We start from the raw sequence: 16,451 nt of genomic DNA, 5'->3' as shown, positions 1-16,451 counted from the left end.
TCACCCTGAGTAAAACCAAGCCAGGAGGAAGAGCACAGAGGGCAGCCAGTCACCACCACCAACACAGAATCAGCCAGCAGAGAAGAAAGTCAGCAGGTGTCTTATAGGTACCTGCTGATTAGCAGGGAGGGGCCAACCTGAGCCACATGACACCCATGTGTGCTCACCACCACATTAGAGACAGGTCTGTAGCTGGTTAGAGACAGGTCTATAGCTGGTTAGAGACAGGTCTGTAGCTAGTTAGAGACAGGTCTATAGCTAGTTAGAGACAAGTCTGTAACTAGGTAGAGACAGGTTTGTAGCTAGTTAGAGACGCGTCTGTAGCTGGTTAGAGACAGTTCTATAGCTGGTTAGAGACAGGTCTGTTGCTGGTTAGAGACAGGTCTATAGCTAGTTAGAGACATTTCTGTAGCTGGTTAGAGACAGGTCTGAAGCTAGTTAGAGACAGGTCTGTAGCTGGTCAGAGACACGTCTGTAGCTGGTTAGAAACAGGTCTATAGCTAGTTAGAGACAGGTCTGTAGCTGGTTAGAGACAGGTATGTAGCTGGTCAGAGACACGTCTGTAGCTGGTTAGAGACCGGTCTATAGCTAGTTAGAGACAGGTCATTAGCTGGTTCGAGACACGTCTGTAGCTGCCTAGAGACAGGTCTATAGCTAGTTAGAGACAGGTCTGTAGCTGGTTAGAGACACGTCTGTAGCTGGTTAAAGACAGGTCTGAAGCTAGTTAGAGACAGGTCTGTAGCTAGTTAGAGACAGGTCTGTAGCTGGTCATAGACAGGTCTGTAGCTGGTTAGAGACAGGTCTATAGCTGGTTAGAGATAGGTCTGTAGCTGATCAGAGACACATCTGTAGCTGGTTAGAGACAGGTCTATAGCTAGTTAGAGACAGGTCTGTAGCTGGTTAGAGACACGTCTGTAGCTGGTTAGAGACAGGTCTGTAGCTGGTCAGAGACACGTCTGTAGCTGGTTAGAGACAGGTCTATAGCTAGTTAGAGACACGTTTGTAGCTAGTTAGAGACAGATCTGTAGCTGCACAGAGACAGGTCTGTAGCTGGTTAGAGACAGGTCTATAGCTGGTTAGAGACAGGTCTGTAGCTAGTTAGAGACAGGTCTATAGCTAGTTAGAGACAAGTCTGTAACTAGGTAGAGACAGGTTTGTAGCTAGTTAGAGACGCGTCTGTAGCTGGTTAGACACAGGTCTGTAGCTGGTTAGAGATAGGTTTGTAGCTGGTTAGAGACAGTTCTATAGCTGGTTAGAGACAGGTCTATAGCTAGTTAGAGACATTTCTGTAGCTGGTTAGAGACAGGTCTGAAGCTAGTTAGAGACAGGTCTGTAGCTGGTCAGAGACACGTCTGTAGCTGGTTAGAAACAGGTCTATAGCTAGTTAGAGACAGGTCTGTAGCTGGTTAGAGACACGTCTGTAGCTGGTTAGAGACAGGTATGTAGCTGGTCAGAGACACGTCTGTAGCTGGTTAGAGACCGGTCTATAGCTAGTTAGAGACAGGTCATTAGCTGGTTCGAGACACGTCTGTAGCTGCATAGAGACAGGTCTATAGCTAGTTAGAGACAGGTCTGTAGCTGGTTAGAGACACGTCTGTAGCTGGTTAAAGACAGGTCTGAAGCTAGTTAGAGACAGGTCTGTAGCTAGTTAGAGACAGGTCTGTAGCTGGTCATAGACAGGTCTGTAGCTGGTTAGAGACAGGTCTGTAACTAGTTAGAGACAGGTCTGTAGCTGGTTAGAGAAAGGTCTATAGCTAGTTAGAGACAGGTCTGTAGCTGGTCAGAGACACATCTGTAACTGGTTAGAGACAGGTCTGTAGCTGGTTAGAGAAAGGGCTGTAGCTGGTTAGAGACAGGTCTGTAGCTGGTTAGAGAAAGGGCTGTAGCTGGTTAGAGACACGTCTATTGCTAGTTTGAGACAGGTCCGTAGCTGGTTAGAGATACGTCTGTAGCTGGTCAGAGACATGTCTTTAGCTGGTTAGAGACAGGTCTATAGCTAGTTGGAGACAGGTCTGTAGCTGGTTAGAGACACGTCTGTAGCTGGTTAGAGACAGGTCTGTAGCTAGTTAGAGACAGGTCTGTAGCTGGTCAGAGACAGGTCTGTAGCTGGTTAGAGACAGGTCTGTCACTAGTTAGAGACAGGTCTTTAGCTGGTTAGAGACAGGTCTATAGCTAGTTAGAGACAGGTCTGTAGCTGGTTAGAGACAGGTCTGTAGCTGGTTAGAGACACGTCTGTAGCTGGTTAGAGCCAGGTCTGTAGCTGGTTAGACAGGTCTATAGCTAGTTAGAGACAGGTCTGTAGCTGGTTAGAGATAGGTTTATAGCTAGTTAGAGACATTTCTTTAGCTCTTTAGAGACACGTCTGTAGCTGGTTAGAGACAGGTCTGTAGCTGGTTAGAGACAGGTCTATAGCTAGTTAGAGACAGGTCTGTAGCTGGTTAGAGACAGGACTGTAGCTGGTCAGAGACATGTCTGTAGCTGGTTAGAAACAGGTCTATAGCTTGTTAGAGACAGATCTGTAGCTGGTTAGAGACACGTCTGTAGCTGGTTAGAGACAGGTCTGTAGCTGGTCAGAGACACGTCTGTAGCTGGTTAGAGACAGGTTTATAGCTAGTTAGAGACAGGTCAGTAGCTGGTTAGAGACACGTTTGTGGCTGGCTAGAGACAGGTCTATAGCTAGTTAGAGACAGGTCTGTAGCTGGTTAGAGACACGTCTGTAGCTGGTTAGAGACAGGTCTGAAGCTAGTTAGAGACAGGTCTGTAGCTGGTTAGAGACAGGTCTGTAGCTGGTTAGAGACAGGTCTGTAACTAGTTAGAGACAGGTCTGTAGCTGGTTAGAGACAGGTCTATAGCTAGTTAGAGATAGGTCTGTAGCTGGTTAGAGACACGTCTGTAGCTGGTTAGAGACAGGTCTGTAGCTGGTCAGAGACAGGTCTGTAGCTGGTTAGAGACAGGTCTATAGCTAGTTAGAGACACGTTTGTAGCTAGTTAGAGACAGATCTGTAGCTGCACAGAGACAGGTCTGTAGCTAGTTAGAGACAGGTCTGTAGCTGGTTAGAGACAGGTCTATAGCTGGTTAGAGACAGGTCTGTAGCTAGTTAGAGACAGGTCTATAGCTAGTTAGAGACAAGTCTGTAACTAGGTAGAGACAGGTTTGTAGCTAGTTAGAGACGCGTCTGTAGCTGGTTAGACACAGGTCTGTAGCTGGTTAGAGATAGGTTTGTAGCTGGTTAGAGACAGTTCTATAGCTGGTTAGAGACAGGTCTGTTGCTGGTTAGAGACAGGTCTATAGCTAGTTAGAGACATTTCTGTAGCTGGTTAGAGACAGGTCTGAAGCTAGTTAGAGACAGGTCTGTAGCTGGTCAGAGACACGTCTGTAGCTGGTTAGAAACAGGTCTATAGCTGGTTAGAGACAGGTCTGTAGCTGGTTAGAGACACGTCTGTAGCTGGTTAGAGACAGGTATGTAGCTGGTCAGAGACACGTCTGTAGCTGGTTAGAGACCTGTCTATAGCTAGTTAGAGACAGGTCATTAGCTGGTTCGAGAAACGTCTGTAGCTGCCTAGAGACAGGTCTATAACTAGTTAGAGACAGGTCTGTAGCTGGTTAGAGACAGGTCTGTAGCTGTTTAAAGACAGGTCTGAAGCTAGTTAGAGAAAGGTCTGTAGCTAGTTAGAGACAGGTCTGTAGCTGGTCATAGACAGGTCTGTAGCTGGTTAGAGACAGGTCTGTAACTAGTAAGAGACACGTCTGTAGCTGGTTAGAGACAGGTCTATAGCTAGTTAGAGACAGCTCTGTAGCTGGTCAGAGACACATCTGTAACTGGTTAGAGACAGGTCTGTAGCTGGTTAGAGAAAGGGCTGTAGCTGGTTAGAGACACGTCTATTGCTAGTTAGAGACAGGTCTGTAGCTGGTTAGAGATACGTCTGTAGCTGGTCAGAGACACGTCTTTAGCTGGTTAGAGACAGGTCTATAGCTAGTTGGAGACAGGTCTGCAGCTGGTTAGAGACAGGTCTGTAGCTGGTCAGAGACAGGTCTGTAGCTGGTTAGAGACAGGTCTGTCACTAGTTAGAGACAGGTCTTTAGCTGGTTAGAGACAGGTCTATAGCTAGTTAGAGACAGGTCTGTAGCTGGTTAGAGACAGGTCTGTAGCTGGTTAGAGACACGTCTGTAGCTGGTTAGAGCCAGGTCTGTATTTGTTTAGACAGGTCTATAGCTAGTTAGAGACAGGTCTGTAGCTGGTTAGAGATAGGTTTATAGCTAGTTAGAGACATTTCTTTAGCTCTTTAGAGACACGTCTGTAGCTGGTTAGAGACAGGTCTGTAGCTGGTTAGAGACAGGTCTATAGCTAGTTAGAGACAGGTCTGTAGCTGGTTAGAGACAGGACTGTAGCTGGTCAGAGACATGTCTGTAGCTGGTTAGAAACAGGTCTATAGCTTGTTAGAGACAGATCTGTAGCTGGTTAGAGACACGTCTGTAGCTGGTTAGAGACAGGTCTGTAGCTGGTCAGAGACACGTCTGTAGCTGGTTAGAGACAGGTCTATAGCTAGTTAGAGACAGGTCAGTAGCTGGTTAGAGACACGTTTGTAGCTGGCTAGAGACAGGTCTATAGCTAGTTAGAGACAGGTCATTAGCTGGTTAGAGACACGTCTGTAGCTGGTTAGAGACAGGTCTGAAGCTAGTTAGAGACAGGTCTGTAGCTGGTTAGAGACAGGTCTGTAACTAGTTAGAGACAGGTCTGTAGCTGGTTAGAGACAGGTCTATAGCTAGTTAGAGACAGGTCTGTAGCTGGTTAGAGACACGTCTGTAGCTGGTTAGAGACAGGTCTGTAGCTAGTAAGAGAAAGGTCTACAGCTGGTTAGAGAAAGGTCTGTAGCTGGTCAGAGAGACATCTGTAACTGGTTAGAGACGGGTCTGTAGCTGGTTAGAGACAGGTCTGTAACTAGTTAGAAACAGGTCTGTAGCTGGTTAGAGACAGGTCTATAGCTAGTTAGAGACAGGTCTGTAGCTGGTCAGAAAGACATCTGTAACTGGTTAGAGACAGGTCTGTAGCTGGTTAGAGACAGGTCTGTAACTAGTAAGAGACAGGTCTACAGCTGGTTAGAGATAGGTCTGTAGCTGGTTAGAGACAGGTCTGCAGCTGGTTAGAGACACGTCTGTAGCTGGTTAGAGACAGGTCTATAGCTAGTTAGAGACATTTCTGTGGCTGGTTAGAGACACGTCTGTAGCTGGTTAGAGACAGGTCTGTAGCTGGTTAGAGACAGGTCTATAGCTGGTTAGAGATAGGTCTGTAGCTGATCAGAGACACATCTGTAGCTGGTTAGAGACAGGTCTATAGCTGTTTAGAGACAGGTCTGTAGCTGGTCAGAGACAGGTCTGTAGCTGGTTAGAGACAGGTCTATAGCTAGTTAGAGACACGTTTGTAGCTAGTTAGAGACAGATCTGTAGCTGCACAGAGACAGGTCTGTAGCTAGTTAGAGACAGGTCTATAGCTGGTTAGAGACAGGTCTGTAGCTAGTTAGAGACAGGTCTATAGCTAGTTAGAGACAAGTCTGTAACTAGGTAGAGACAGGTTTGTAGCTAGTTAGAGACGCGTCTGTAGCTGGTTAGAGACAGTTCTATAGCTGGTTAGAGACAGGTCTGTTGCTGGTTAGAGACAGGTCTATAGCTAGTTAGAGACATTTCTGTAGCTGGTTAGAGACAGGTCTGAAGCTAGTTAGAGACAGGTCTGTAGCTGGTCAGAGACACGTCTGTAGCTGGTTAGAAACAGGTCTATAGCTAGTTAGAGACAGGTCTGTAGCTGGTTAGAGACACGTCTGTAGCTGGTTAAAGACAGGTCTGAAGCTGGTTAGAGACAGGTCTGTAGCTAGTTAGAGACAGGTCTGTAGCTGGTCATAGACAGGTCTGTAGCTGGTTAGAGACAGGTCTATAGCTGGTTAGAGATAGGTCTGTAGCTGATCAGAGACACATCTGTACCTGGTTAGAGACAGGTCTATAGCTAGTTAGAGACAGGTCTGTAGCTGGTTAGAGACACGTCTGTAGCTGGTTAGAGACAGGTCTGTAGCTGGTCAGAGACACGTCTGTAGCTGGTTAGAGACAGGTCTATAGCTAGTTAGAGACACGTTTGTAGCTAGTTAGAGACAGATCTGTAGCTGCACAGAGACAGGTCTGTAGCTAGTTAGAGACAGGTCTGTAGCTGGTTAGAGACAGGTCTATAGCTGGTTAGAGACAGGTCTGTAGCTAGTTAGAGACAGGTCTATAGCTAGTTAGAGACAAGTCTTTAACTAGGTAGAGACAGGGTTGTAGCTAGTTAGAGACGCGTCTGTAGCTGGTTAGACACAGGTCTGTAGCTGGTTAGAGATAGGTTTGTAGCTGGTTAGAGACAGTTCTATAGCTGGTTAGAGACAGGTCTATAGCTAGTTAGAGACATTTCTGTAGCTGGTTAGAGAAAGGTCTGAAGCTAGTTAGAGACAGGTCTGTAGCTGGTCAGAGACACGTCTGTAGCTGGTTAGAAACAGGTCTATAGCTAGTTAGAGACAGGTCTGTAGCTGGTTAGAGACACGTCTGTAGCTGGTTAGAGACAGGTATGTAGCTGGTCAGAGACACGTCTGTAGCTGGTTAGAGACCGGTCTATAGCTAGTTAGAGACAGGTCATTAGCTGGTTCGAGACACGTCTGTAGCTGCCTAGAGACAGGTCTATAGCTAGTTAGAGACACGTCTGTAGCTGGTTAGAGACACGTCTGTAGCTGGTTAAAGACAGGTCTGAAGCTAGTTAGAGACAGGTCTGTAGCTAGTTAGAGACAGGTCTGTAGCTGGTCATAGACAGGTCTGTAGCTGGTTAGAGACAGGTCTGTAACTAGTTAGAGACAGGTCTGTAGCTGGTTAGAGACAGGTCTATAGCTAGTTAGAGACAGGTCTGTAGCTGGTCAGAGACACATCTGTAACTGGTTAGAGACAGGTCTGTAGCTGGTTAGAGAAAGGGCTGTAGCTGGTTAGAGACACGTCTATTGCTAGTTTGAGACAGGTCCGTAGCTGGTTAGAGATACGTCTGTAGCTGGTCAGAGACACGTCTTTAGCTGGTTAGAGACAGGTCTATAGCTAGTTGGAGACAGGTCTGTAGCTGGTTAGAGACACGTCTGTAGCTGGTTAGAGACAGGTCTGTAGCTAGTTAGAGACAGGTCTGTAGCTGGTCAGAGACAGGTCTGTAGCTGGTTAGAGACAGGTCTGTCACTAGTTAGAGACAGGTCTTTAGCTGGTTAGAGACAGGTCTATAGCTAGTTAGAGACACGTCTGTAGCTGGTTAGAGACAGGTCTGTAGCTGGTTAGAGACACGTCTGTAGCTGCCTAGAGACAGGTCTATAGCTAGTTAGAGACAGGTCTGTAGCTGGTTAGAGACACGTCTGTAGCTGGTCAAAGACAGGTCTGAAGCTAGTTAGAGACAGGTCTGTAGCTAGTTAGAGACAGGTCTGTAGCTGGTCATAGACAGGTCTGTAGCTGGTTAGAGACAGGTCTGTAACTAGTTAGAGACAGGTCTGTAGCTGGTTAGAGACAGGTCTATAGCTAGTTAGAGACAGGTCTGTAGCTGGTCAGAGACACATCTGTAACTGGTTAGAGACAGGTCTGTAGCTGGTTAGAGAAAGGGCTGTAGCTGGTTAGAGACACGTCTATTGCTAGTTTGAGACAGGTCCGTAGCTGGTTAGAGATACGTCTGTAGCTGGTCAGAGACACGTCTTTAGCTGGTTAGAGACAGGTCTATAGCTAGTTGGAGACAGGTCTGTAGCTGGTTAGAGACACGTCTGTAGCTGGTTAGAGACAGTTCTGTAGCTAGTTAGAGACAGGTCTGTAGCTGGTCAGAGACAGGTCTGTAGCTGGTTAGAGACAGGTCTGTCACTAGTTAGAGACAGGTCTTTAGCTGGTTAGAGACAGGTCTATAGCTAGTTAGAGACAGGTCTGTAGCTGGTTAGAGACAGGTCTGTAGCTGGTTAGAGACACGTCTGTAGCTGGTTAGAGCCAGGTCTGTAGCTGGTTAGACAGGTCTATAGCTAGTTAGAGACAGGTCTATGGCTAGTTAGAGACACCTCTGTAGCTGGTTAGAGACACGTCTGTAGCTAGTTAGAGACAGGTCTATAGCTAGTTAGAGACATTTCTGTAGCTGGTTAGAGACAGGTCTGAAGCTGGTTAGAGACAGGTCTGTAGCTAGTTAGAGACAGGTCTGTAGCTGGTCAGAGACAGGTCTGTAGCTAGTTAGAGACAGGTCTATAGCTGTTTAGAAACAGGTCTACAGCTGGTTAGAGATAGGTCTGTAGCTGGTCAGAGAGACATCTGTAACTGGTAAGAGACAGGTCTGTAACTAGTTAGAGACAGGTCTGTAGCTGGTTAGAGACAGGTCTATAGCTAGTTAGAAACAGGTCTGTAGCTGGTCAGAGACACGTCTGTAACTGGTTAGAGACAGGTCTGTAGTTGGTTAGAGACAGGTCTATAGCTAGTTAGAGACAGCTCTGTAGCTGGTTAGAGACAGGTCTGTAGCTAGTTAGAGACAGGTCTATAGCTGGTTAGAGACATTTCTGTAGCTGGTTAGAGACAGGTCTATAGCTAGTTAGAGACAGCTCTGTAGCTGGTTAGAGACAGGTCTGTAGCTAGTTAGAGACAGGTCTATAGCTAGTTAGAGACATTTCTGTAGCTGGTTAGAGACAGGTCTGAAGCTAATTAGAGACAGGTCTGTAGCTAGTTAGAGACAGGTCTTTAGCTGGTCAGAGACAGGTCTGTAGGTAGTTAGAGACAGGTCTATAGCTGTTTAGAAACAGGTCTACAGCTGGTTAGAGATAGGTCTGTAGCTGGTCAGAGAGACATCTATAACTGGTAAGAGACAGGTCTATAGCTGGTTAGAGACAGGTCTATAGCTAGTTAGAGACAGGTCTGTAGCTGGTCAGAGAGACATCTGTAACTGGTTAGAGACAGGTCTGTAGCTGGTTAGAGACAGGTCTATAGCTAGTTAGAGACAGGTCTGTAGCTGGTCAGAGAGACATCTGTAACTGGTTAGAGACAGGTCTGTAGCTGGTTAGAGACAGGTCTATGGCTAGTTAGAGACAGGTCTGTAGCTGGTCAGAGACACGTCTGTAACTGGTCAGAGACAGGTCTGTAGTTGGTTAGAGACACGTCTGTAGCTGGTTAGAGACAGGTCTATGGCTAGTTAGAGACACCTCTGTAGCTGGTTAGAAACACATCTGTAGCTAGTTAGAGACAGGTCTATAGCTAGTTAGAGACATTTCTGTAGCTGGTTAGAGACAGGTCTGAAGCTAATTAGAGACAGGTCTGTAGCTAGTTAGAGACAGGTCTGTAGCTGGTCAGAGACAGGTCTGTAGCTAGTTAGAGACAGGTCTATAGCTGTTTAGAAACAGGTCTACAGCTGGTTAGAGATAGGTCTGTAGCTGGTCAGAGAGACATCTGTAACTGGTAAGAGACAGGTCTGTAGCTGGTTAGAGACAGGTCTGTAACTAGTTAGAAACAGGTCTGTAGCTGGTTAGAGACAGGTCTATAGCTAGTTAGAGACAGGTCTGTAGCTGGTCAGAGAGACACCTGTAACTGGTTAGAGACAGGTCTGTAGCTGGTTAGAGACAGGTCTATGGCTAGTTAGAGACAGGTCTGTAGCTGGTCAGAGACACGTCTGTAACTGGTCAGAGACAGGTCTGTAGTTGGTTAGAGACACGTCTGTAGCTGGTTAGAGACAGGTCTATGGCTAGTTAGAGACACCTCTGTAGCTGGTTAGAGACACGTCTGTAGCTAGTTAGAGACAGGTCTATAGCTAGTTAGAGACATTTCTGTAGCTGGTTAGAGACAGGTCTGAAGCTGGTTAGAGACAGGTCTGTAGCTAGTTAGAGACAGGTCTGTAGCTGGTCAGAGACAGGTCTGTAGCTAGTTAGAGACAGGTCTATAGCTGTTTAGAAACAGGTCTACAGCTGGTTAGAGATAGGTCTGTAGCTGGTCAGAGAGACATCTGTAACTGGTAAGAGACAGGTCTGTAGCTGGTTAGAGACAGGTCTATAGCTGGTTAGAGACAGGTCTGTAGCTAGTTAGAGACAGGTCTATAGCTAGTTAGAGACAAGTCTGTAACTAGGTAGAGACAGGTTTGTAGCTAGTTAGAGACGCGTCTGTAGCTGGTTAGACACAGGTCTGTAGCTGGTTAGAGATAGGTTTGTAGCTGGTTAGAGACAGTTCTATAGCTGGTTAGAGACAGGTCTATAGCTAGTTAGAGACATTTCTGTAGCTGGTTAGAGACAGGTCTGAAGCTAGTTAGAGACAGGTATGTAGCTGGTCAGAGACACGTCTGTAGCTGGTTAGAGACCGGTCTATAGCTAGTTAGAGACAGGTCATTAGCTGGTCCGAGACACGTCTGTAGCTGCCTAGAGACAGGTATATAGCTAGTTAGAGACACGTCTGTAGCTGGTTAGAGACACGTCTGTAGCTGGTTAAAGACAGGTCTGAAGCTAGTTAGAGACAGGTCTGTAGCTAGTTAGAGACAGGTCTGTAGCTGGTCATAGACAGGTCTGTAGCTGGTTAGAGACAGGTCTGTAACTAGTTAGAGACAGGTCTGTAGCTGGTTAGAGACAGGTCTATAGCTAGTTAGAGACAGGTCTGTAGCTGGTCAGAGACACATCTGTAACTGGTTAGAGACAGGTCTGTAGCTGGTTAGAGAAAGGGCTGTAGCTGGTTAGAGACACGTCTATTGCTAGTTAGAGACAGGTCCGTAGCTGGTTAGAGATACGTCTGTAGCTGGTCAGAGACACGTCTTTAGCTGGTTACAGACAGGTCTATAGCTAGTTGGAGACAGGTCTGTAGCTGGTTAGAGACACGTCTGTAGCTGGTTAGAGACAGGTCTGTAGCTAGTTAGAGACAGGTCTGTAGCTGGTCAGAGACAGGTCTGTAGCTGGTTAGAGACAGGTCTGTCACTAGTTAGAGACAGGTCTGTAGCTGGTTAGAGACAGGTCTATAGCTAGTTAGAGACAGGTCTGTAGCTGGTTAGAGACAGGTCTGTAGCTGGTTAGAGACACGTCTGTAGCTGGTTAGAGCCAGGTCTGTAGCTGGTTAGACAGGTCTATAGCTAGTTAGAGACAGGTCTGTAGCTGGTTAGAGATAGGTTTATAGCTAGTTAGAGACATTTCTTTAGCTCTTTAGAGACACGTCTGTAGCTGGTTAGAGACAGGTCTGTAGCTGGTTAGAGACAGGTCTATAGCTAGTTAGAAACAGGTCTGTAGCTGGTCAGAGACACGTCTGTAACTGGTTAGAGACAGGTCTGTAGTTGGTTAGAGACAGGTCTATAGCTAGTTAGAGACAGCTCTGTAGCTGGTTAGAGACAGGTCTGTAGCTAGTTAGAGACAGGTCTATAGCTGGTTAGAGACATTTCTGTAGCTGGTTAGAGACAGGTCTATAGCTAGTTAGAGACAGCTCTGTAGCTGGTTAGAGACAGGTCTGTAGCTAGTTAGAGACAGGTCTATAGCTAGTTAGAGACATTTCTGTAGCTGGTTAGAGACAGGTCTGAAGCTAATTAGAGACAGGTCTGTAGCTAGTTAGAGACAGGTCTTTAGCTGGTCAGAGACAGGTCTGTAGGTAGTTAGAGACAGGTCTATAGCTGTTTAGAAACAGGTCTACAGCTGGTTAGAGATAGGTCTGTAGCTGGTCAGAGAGACATCTATAACTGGTAAGAGACAGGTCTATAGCTGGTTAGAGACAGGTCTATAGCTAGTTAGAGACAGGTCTGTAGCTGGTCAGAGAGACATCTGTAACTGGTTAGAGACAGGTCTGTAGCTGGTTAGAGACAGGTCTATAGCTAGTTAGAGACAGGTCTGTAGCTGGTCAGAGAGACATCTGTAACTGGTTAGAGACAGGTCTGTAGCTGGTTAGAGACAGGTCTATGGCTAGTTAGAGACAGGTCTGTAGCTGGTCAGAGACACGTCTGTAACTGGTCAGAGACAGGTCTGTAGTTGGTTAGAGACACGTCTGTAGCTGGTTAGAGACAGGTCTATGGCTAGTTAGAGACACCTCTGTAGCTGGTTAGAAACACATCTGTAGCTAGTTAGAGACAGGTCTATAGCTAGTTAGAGACATTTCTGTAGCTGGTTAGAGACAGGTCTGAAGCTAATTAGAGACAGGTCTGTAGCTAGTTAGAGACAGGTCTGTAGCTGGTCAGAGACAGGTCTGTAGCTAGTTAGAGACAGGTCTATAGCTGTTTAGAAACAGGTCTACAGCTGGTTAGAGATAGGTCTGTAGCTGGTCAGAGAGACATCTGTAACTGGTAAGAGACAGGTCTGTAGCTGGTTAGAGACAGGTCTGTAACTAGTTAGAAACAGGTCTGTAGCTGGTTAGAGACAGGTCTATAGCTAGTTAGAGACAGGTCTGTAGCTGGTCAGAGAGACACCTGTAACTGGTTAGAGACAGGTCTGTAGCTGGTTAGAGACAGGTCTATGGCTAGTTAGAGACAGGTCTGTAGCTGGTCAGAGACACGTCTGTAACTGGTCAGAGACAGGTCTGTAGTTGGTTAGAGACACGTCTGTAGCTGGTTAGAGACAGGTCTATGGCTAGTTAGAGACACCTCTGTAGCTGGTTAGAGACACGTCTGTAGCTAGTTAGAGACAGGTCTATAGCTAGTTAGAGACATTTCTGTAGCTGGTTAGAGACAGGTCTGAAGCTGGTTAGAGACAGGTCTGTAGCTAGTTAGAGACAGGTCTGTAGCTGGTCAGAGACAGGTCTGTAGCTAGTTAGAGACAGGTCTATAGCTGTTTAGAAACAGGTCTACAGCTGGTTAGAGATAGGTCTGTAGCTGGTCAGAGAGACATCTGTAACTGGTAAGAGACAGGTCTGTAGCTGGTTAGAGACAGGTCTATAGCTGGTTAGAGACAGGTCTGTAGCTAGTTAGAGACAGGTCTATAGCTAGTTAGAGACAAGTCTGTAACTAGGTAGAGACAGGTTTGTAGCTAGTTAGAGACGCGTCTGTAGCTGGTTAGACACAGGTCTGTAGCTGGTTAGAGATAGGTTTGTAGCTGGTTAGAGACAGTTCTATAGCTGGTTAGAGACAGGTCTATAGCTAGTTAGAGACATTTCTGTAGCTGGTTAGAGACAGGTCTGAAGCTAGTTAGAGACAGGTATGTAGCTGGTCAGAGACACGTCTGTAGCTGGTTAGAGACCGGTCTATAGCTAGTTAGAGACAGGTCATTAGCTGGTCCGAGACACGTCTGTAGCTGCCTAGAGACAGGTCTATAGCTAGTTAGAGACACGTCTGTAGCTGGTTAGAGACACGTCTGTAGCTGGTTAAAGACAGGTCTGAAGCTAGTTAGAGACAGGTCTGTAGCTAGTTAGAGACAGGTCTGTAGCTGGTCATAGACAGGTCTGTAGCTGGTTAGAGACAGGTCTGTAACTAGTTAGAGACAGGTCTGTAGCTGGTTAGAGACAGGTCTATAGCTAGTTAGAGACAGGTCTGTAGCTGGTCAGAGACACATCTGTAACTGGTTAGAGACAGGTCTGTAGCTGGTTAGAGAAAGGGCTGTAGCTGGTTAGAGACACGTCTATTGCTAGTTAGAGACAGGTCCGTAGCTGGTTAGAGATACGTCTGTAGCTGGTCAGAGACACGTCTTTAGCTGGTTACAGACAGGTCTATAGCTAGTTGGAGACAGGTCTGTAGCTGGTTAGAGACACGTCTGTAGCTGGTTAGAGACAGGTCTGTAGCTAGTTAGAGACAGGTCTGTAGCTGGTCAGAGACAGGTCTGTAGCTGGTTAGAGACAGGTCTGTCACTAGTTAGAGACAGGTCTGTAGCTGGTTAGAGACAGGTCTATAGCTAGTTAGAGACAGGTCTGTAGCTGGTTAGAGACAGGTCTGTAGCTGGTTAGAGACACGTCTGTAGCTGGTTAGAGCCAGGTCTGTAGCTGGTTAGACAGGTCTATAGCTAGTTAGAGACAGGTCTGTAGCTGGTTAGAGATAGGTTTATAGCTAGTTAGAGACATTTCTTTAGCTCTTTAGAGACACGTCTGTAGCTGGTTAGAGACAGGTCTGTAGCTGGTTAGAGACAGGTCTATAGCTAGTTAGAGACAGGTCTGTAGCTGGTTAGAGACAGGACCTTAGGTGGTCAGAGACATGTCTGTAGCTGGTTAGAAACAGGTCTATAGCTTGTTAGAGACAGATCTGTAGCTGGTTAGAGACACGTCTGTAGCTGGTTAGAGACAGGTCTGTAGCTGGTCAGAGACACGTCTGTAGCTGGTTAGAGACAGGTCTATAGCTAGTTAGAGACAGGTCAGTAGCTGGTTAGAGACACGTTTGTGGCTGGCTAGAGACAGGTCTATAGCTAGTTAGAGACAGGTCTTTAGCTGGTTAGAGACACGTCTGTAGCTGGTTAGAGACAGGTCTGAAGCTAGTTAGAGACACGTCTGTAGCTGGTTAGAGACAGGTCTGTAGCTGGTTAGAGACAGGTCTGTAACTAGTTAGAGACAGGTCTGTAGCTGGTTAGAGACAGGTCTATAGCTAGTTAGAGACAGGTCTGTAGCTGGTTAGAGACACGTCTGTAGCTGGTTAGAGACAGGTCTGTAGCTAGTTAGAGACAGGTCTGTAGCTGGTCAGAGACAGGTCTGTAGCTGGTTAGAGACAGGTCTGTAACTAGTTAGAGACAGGTCTGTAGCTGGTTAGAGACAGCTCTATAGCTAGTTAGAAACAGGTCTGTAGCTGGTCAGAGACACGTCTGTAACTGGTTAGAGACACGTCTGTAGTTGGTTAGAGACACGTCTGTAGCTGGTTAGAGACAGGTCTATAGCTAGTTAGAGACAGCTCTGTAGCTGGTTAGAGACATGTCTGTAGCTAGTTAGAGACAGGTCTATAGCTAGTTAGAGACATTTCTGTAGCTGGTTAGAGGCAGGTCTGAAGCTAATTAGAGACAGGTCTGTAGCTAGTTAGAGACAGGTCTTTAACTGGTCAGAGACAGGTCTGTTGCTAGTTAGAGACAGGTCTATAGCTGTTTAGAAACAGGTCTACAGCTGGTTAGAGATAGGTCTGTAGCTGGTCAGAGAGACATCTGTAACTGGTAAGAGACAGGTCTATAGCTGGTTAGAGACAGGTCTATAGCTAGTTAGAGACAGGTCTGTAGCTGGTCAGAGAGACATCTGTAACTGGTTAGAGACAGGTCTGTAGCTGGTTAGAGACAGGTCTACAGCTGGTTAGAGACAGGTCTGTAGCTGGTTAGAGACAGGTCTGCAGCTGGTTAGAGACACGTCTGTAGCTGGTTAGAGACAGGTCTATAGCTAGTTAGAGACATTTCTGTGGCTGGTTAGAGACACGTCTGTAGCTGGTTAGAGACAGGTCTGTAGCTGGTTAGAGACAGGTCTATAGCTGGTTAGAGATAGGTCTGTAGCTGATCAGAGACACATCTGTAGCTGGTTAGAGACAGGTCTATAGCTAGTTAGAGACAGGTCTGTAGCTGGTTAGAGACAGGTCTGTAGCTGGTCAGAGACACGTCTGTAGCTGGTTAGAGACAGGTCTATAGCTAGTTAGAGACACGTTTGTAGCTAGTTAGAGACAGATCTGTAGCTGGACAGAGACAGGTCTGTAGCTAGTTGGAGACAGGTCTGTAGCTGGTTAGAGACACGTCTGTAGCTGGTTAGAGACAGGTCTGTAGCTAGTTAGAGACAGGTCTGTAGCTGGTCAGAGACAGGTCTGTAGCTGGTTAGAGACAGGTCTGTCACTAGTTAGAGACAGGTCTTTAGCTGGTTAGAGACAGGTCTATAGCTAGTTAGAGACAGGTCTGTAGCTGGTTAGAGACAGGTCTGTAGCTGGTTAGAGACACGTCTGTAGCTGGTTAGAGCCAGGTCTGTAGCTGGTTAGACAGGTCTATAGCTAGTTAGAGACAGGTCTGTAGCTGGTTAGAGATAGGTTTATAGCTAGTTAGAGACATTTCTTTAGCTCTTTAGAGACACGTCTGTAGCTGGTTAGAGACAGGTCTGTAGCTGGTTAGAGACAGGTCTATAGCTAGTTAGAGACAGGTCTGTAGCTGGTTAGAGACAGGACTGTAGCTGGTCAGAGACATGTCTGTAGCTGGTTAGAAACAGGTCTATAGCTTGTTAGAGACAGATCTGTAGCTGGTTAGAGACACGTCTGTAGCTGGTTAGAGACAGGTCTGTAGCTGGTCAGAGACACGTCTGTAGCTGGTTAGAGACAGGTCTATAGCTAGTTAGAGACAGGTCAGTAGCTGGTTAGAGACACGTTTGTGGCTGGCTAGAGACAGGTCTATAGCTAGTTAGAGACAGGTCTTTAGCTGGTTAGAGACACGTCTGTAGCTGGTTAGAGACAGGTCTGAAGCTAGTTAGAGACAGGTCTGTAGCTGGTTAGAGACAGGTCTGTAGCTGGTTAGAGACAGGTCTGTAACTAGTTAGAGACAGGTCTGTAGCTGGTTAGAGACAGGTCTATAGCTAGTTAGAAACA

Source organism: Telmatherina bonti (genome assembly GCF_933228915.1).
Source record: "Telmatherina bonti genome assembly, chromosome: 13".
NCBI lineage: Eukaryota > Metazoa > Chordata > Actinopteri > Atheriniformes > Telmatherinidae > Telmatherina > Telmatherina bonti.
The sequence above is the reverse complement of the archived record's forward strand: the minus strand, read 5'-3'. Positions refer to the sequence as shown.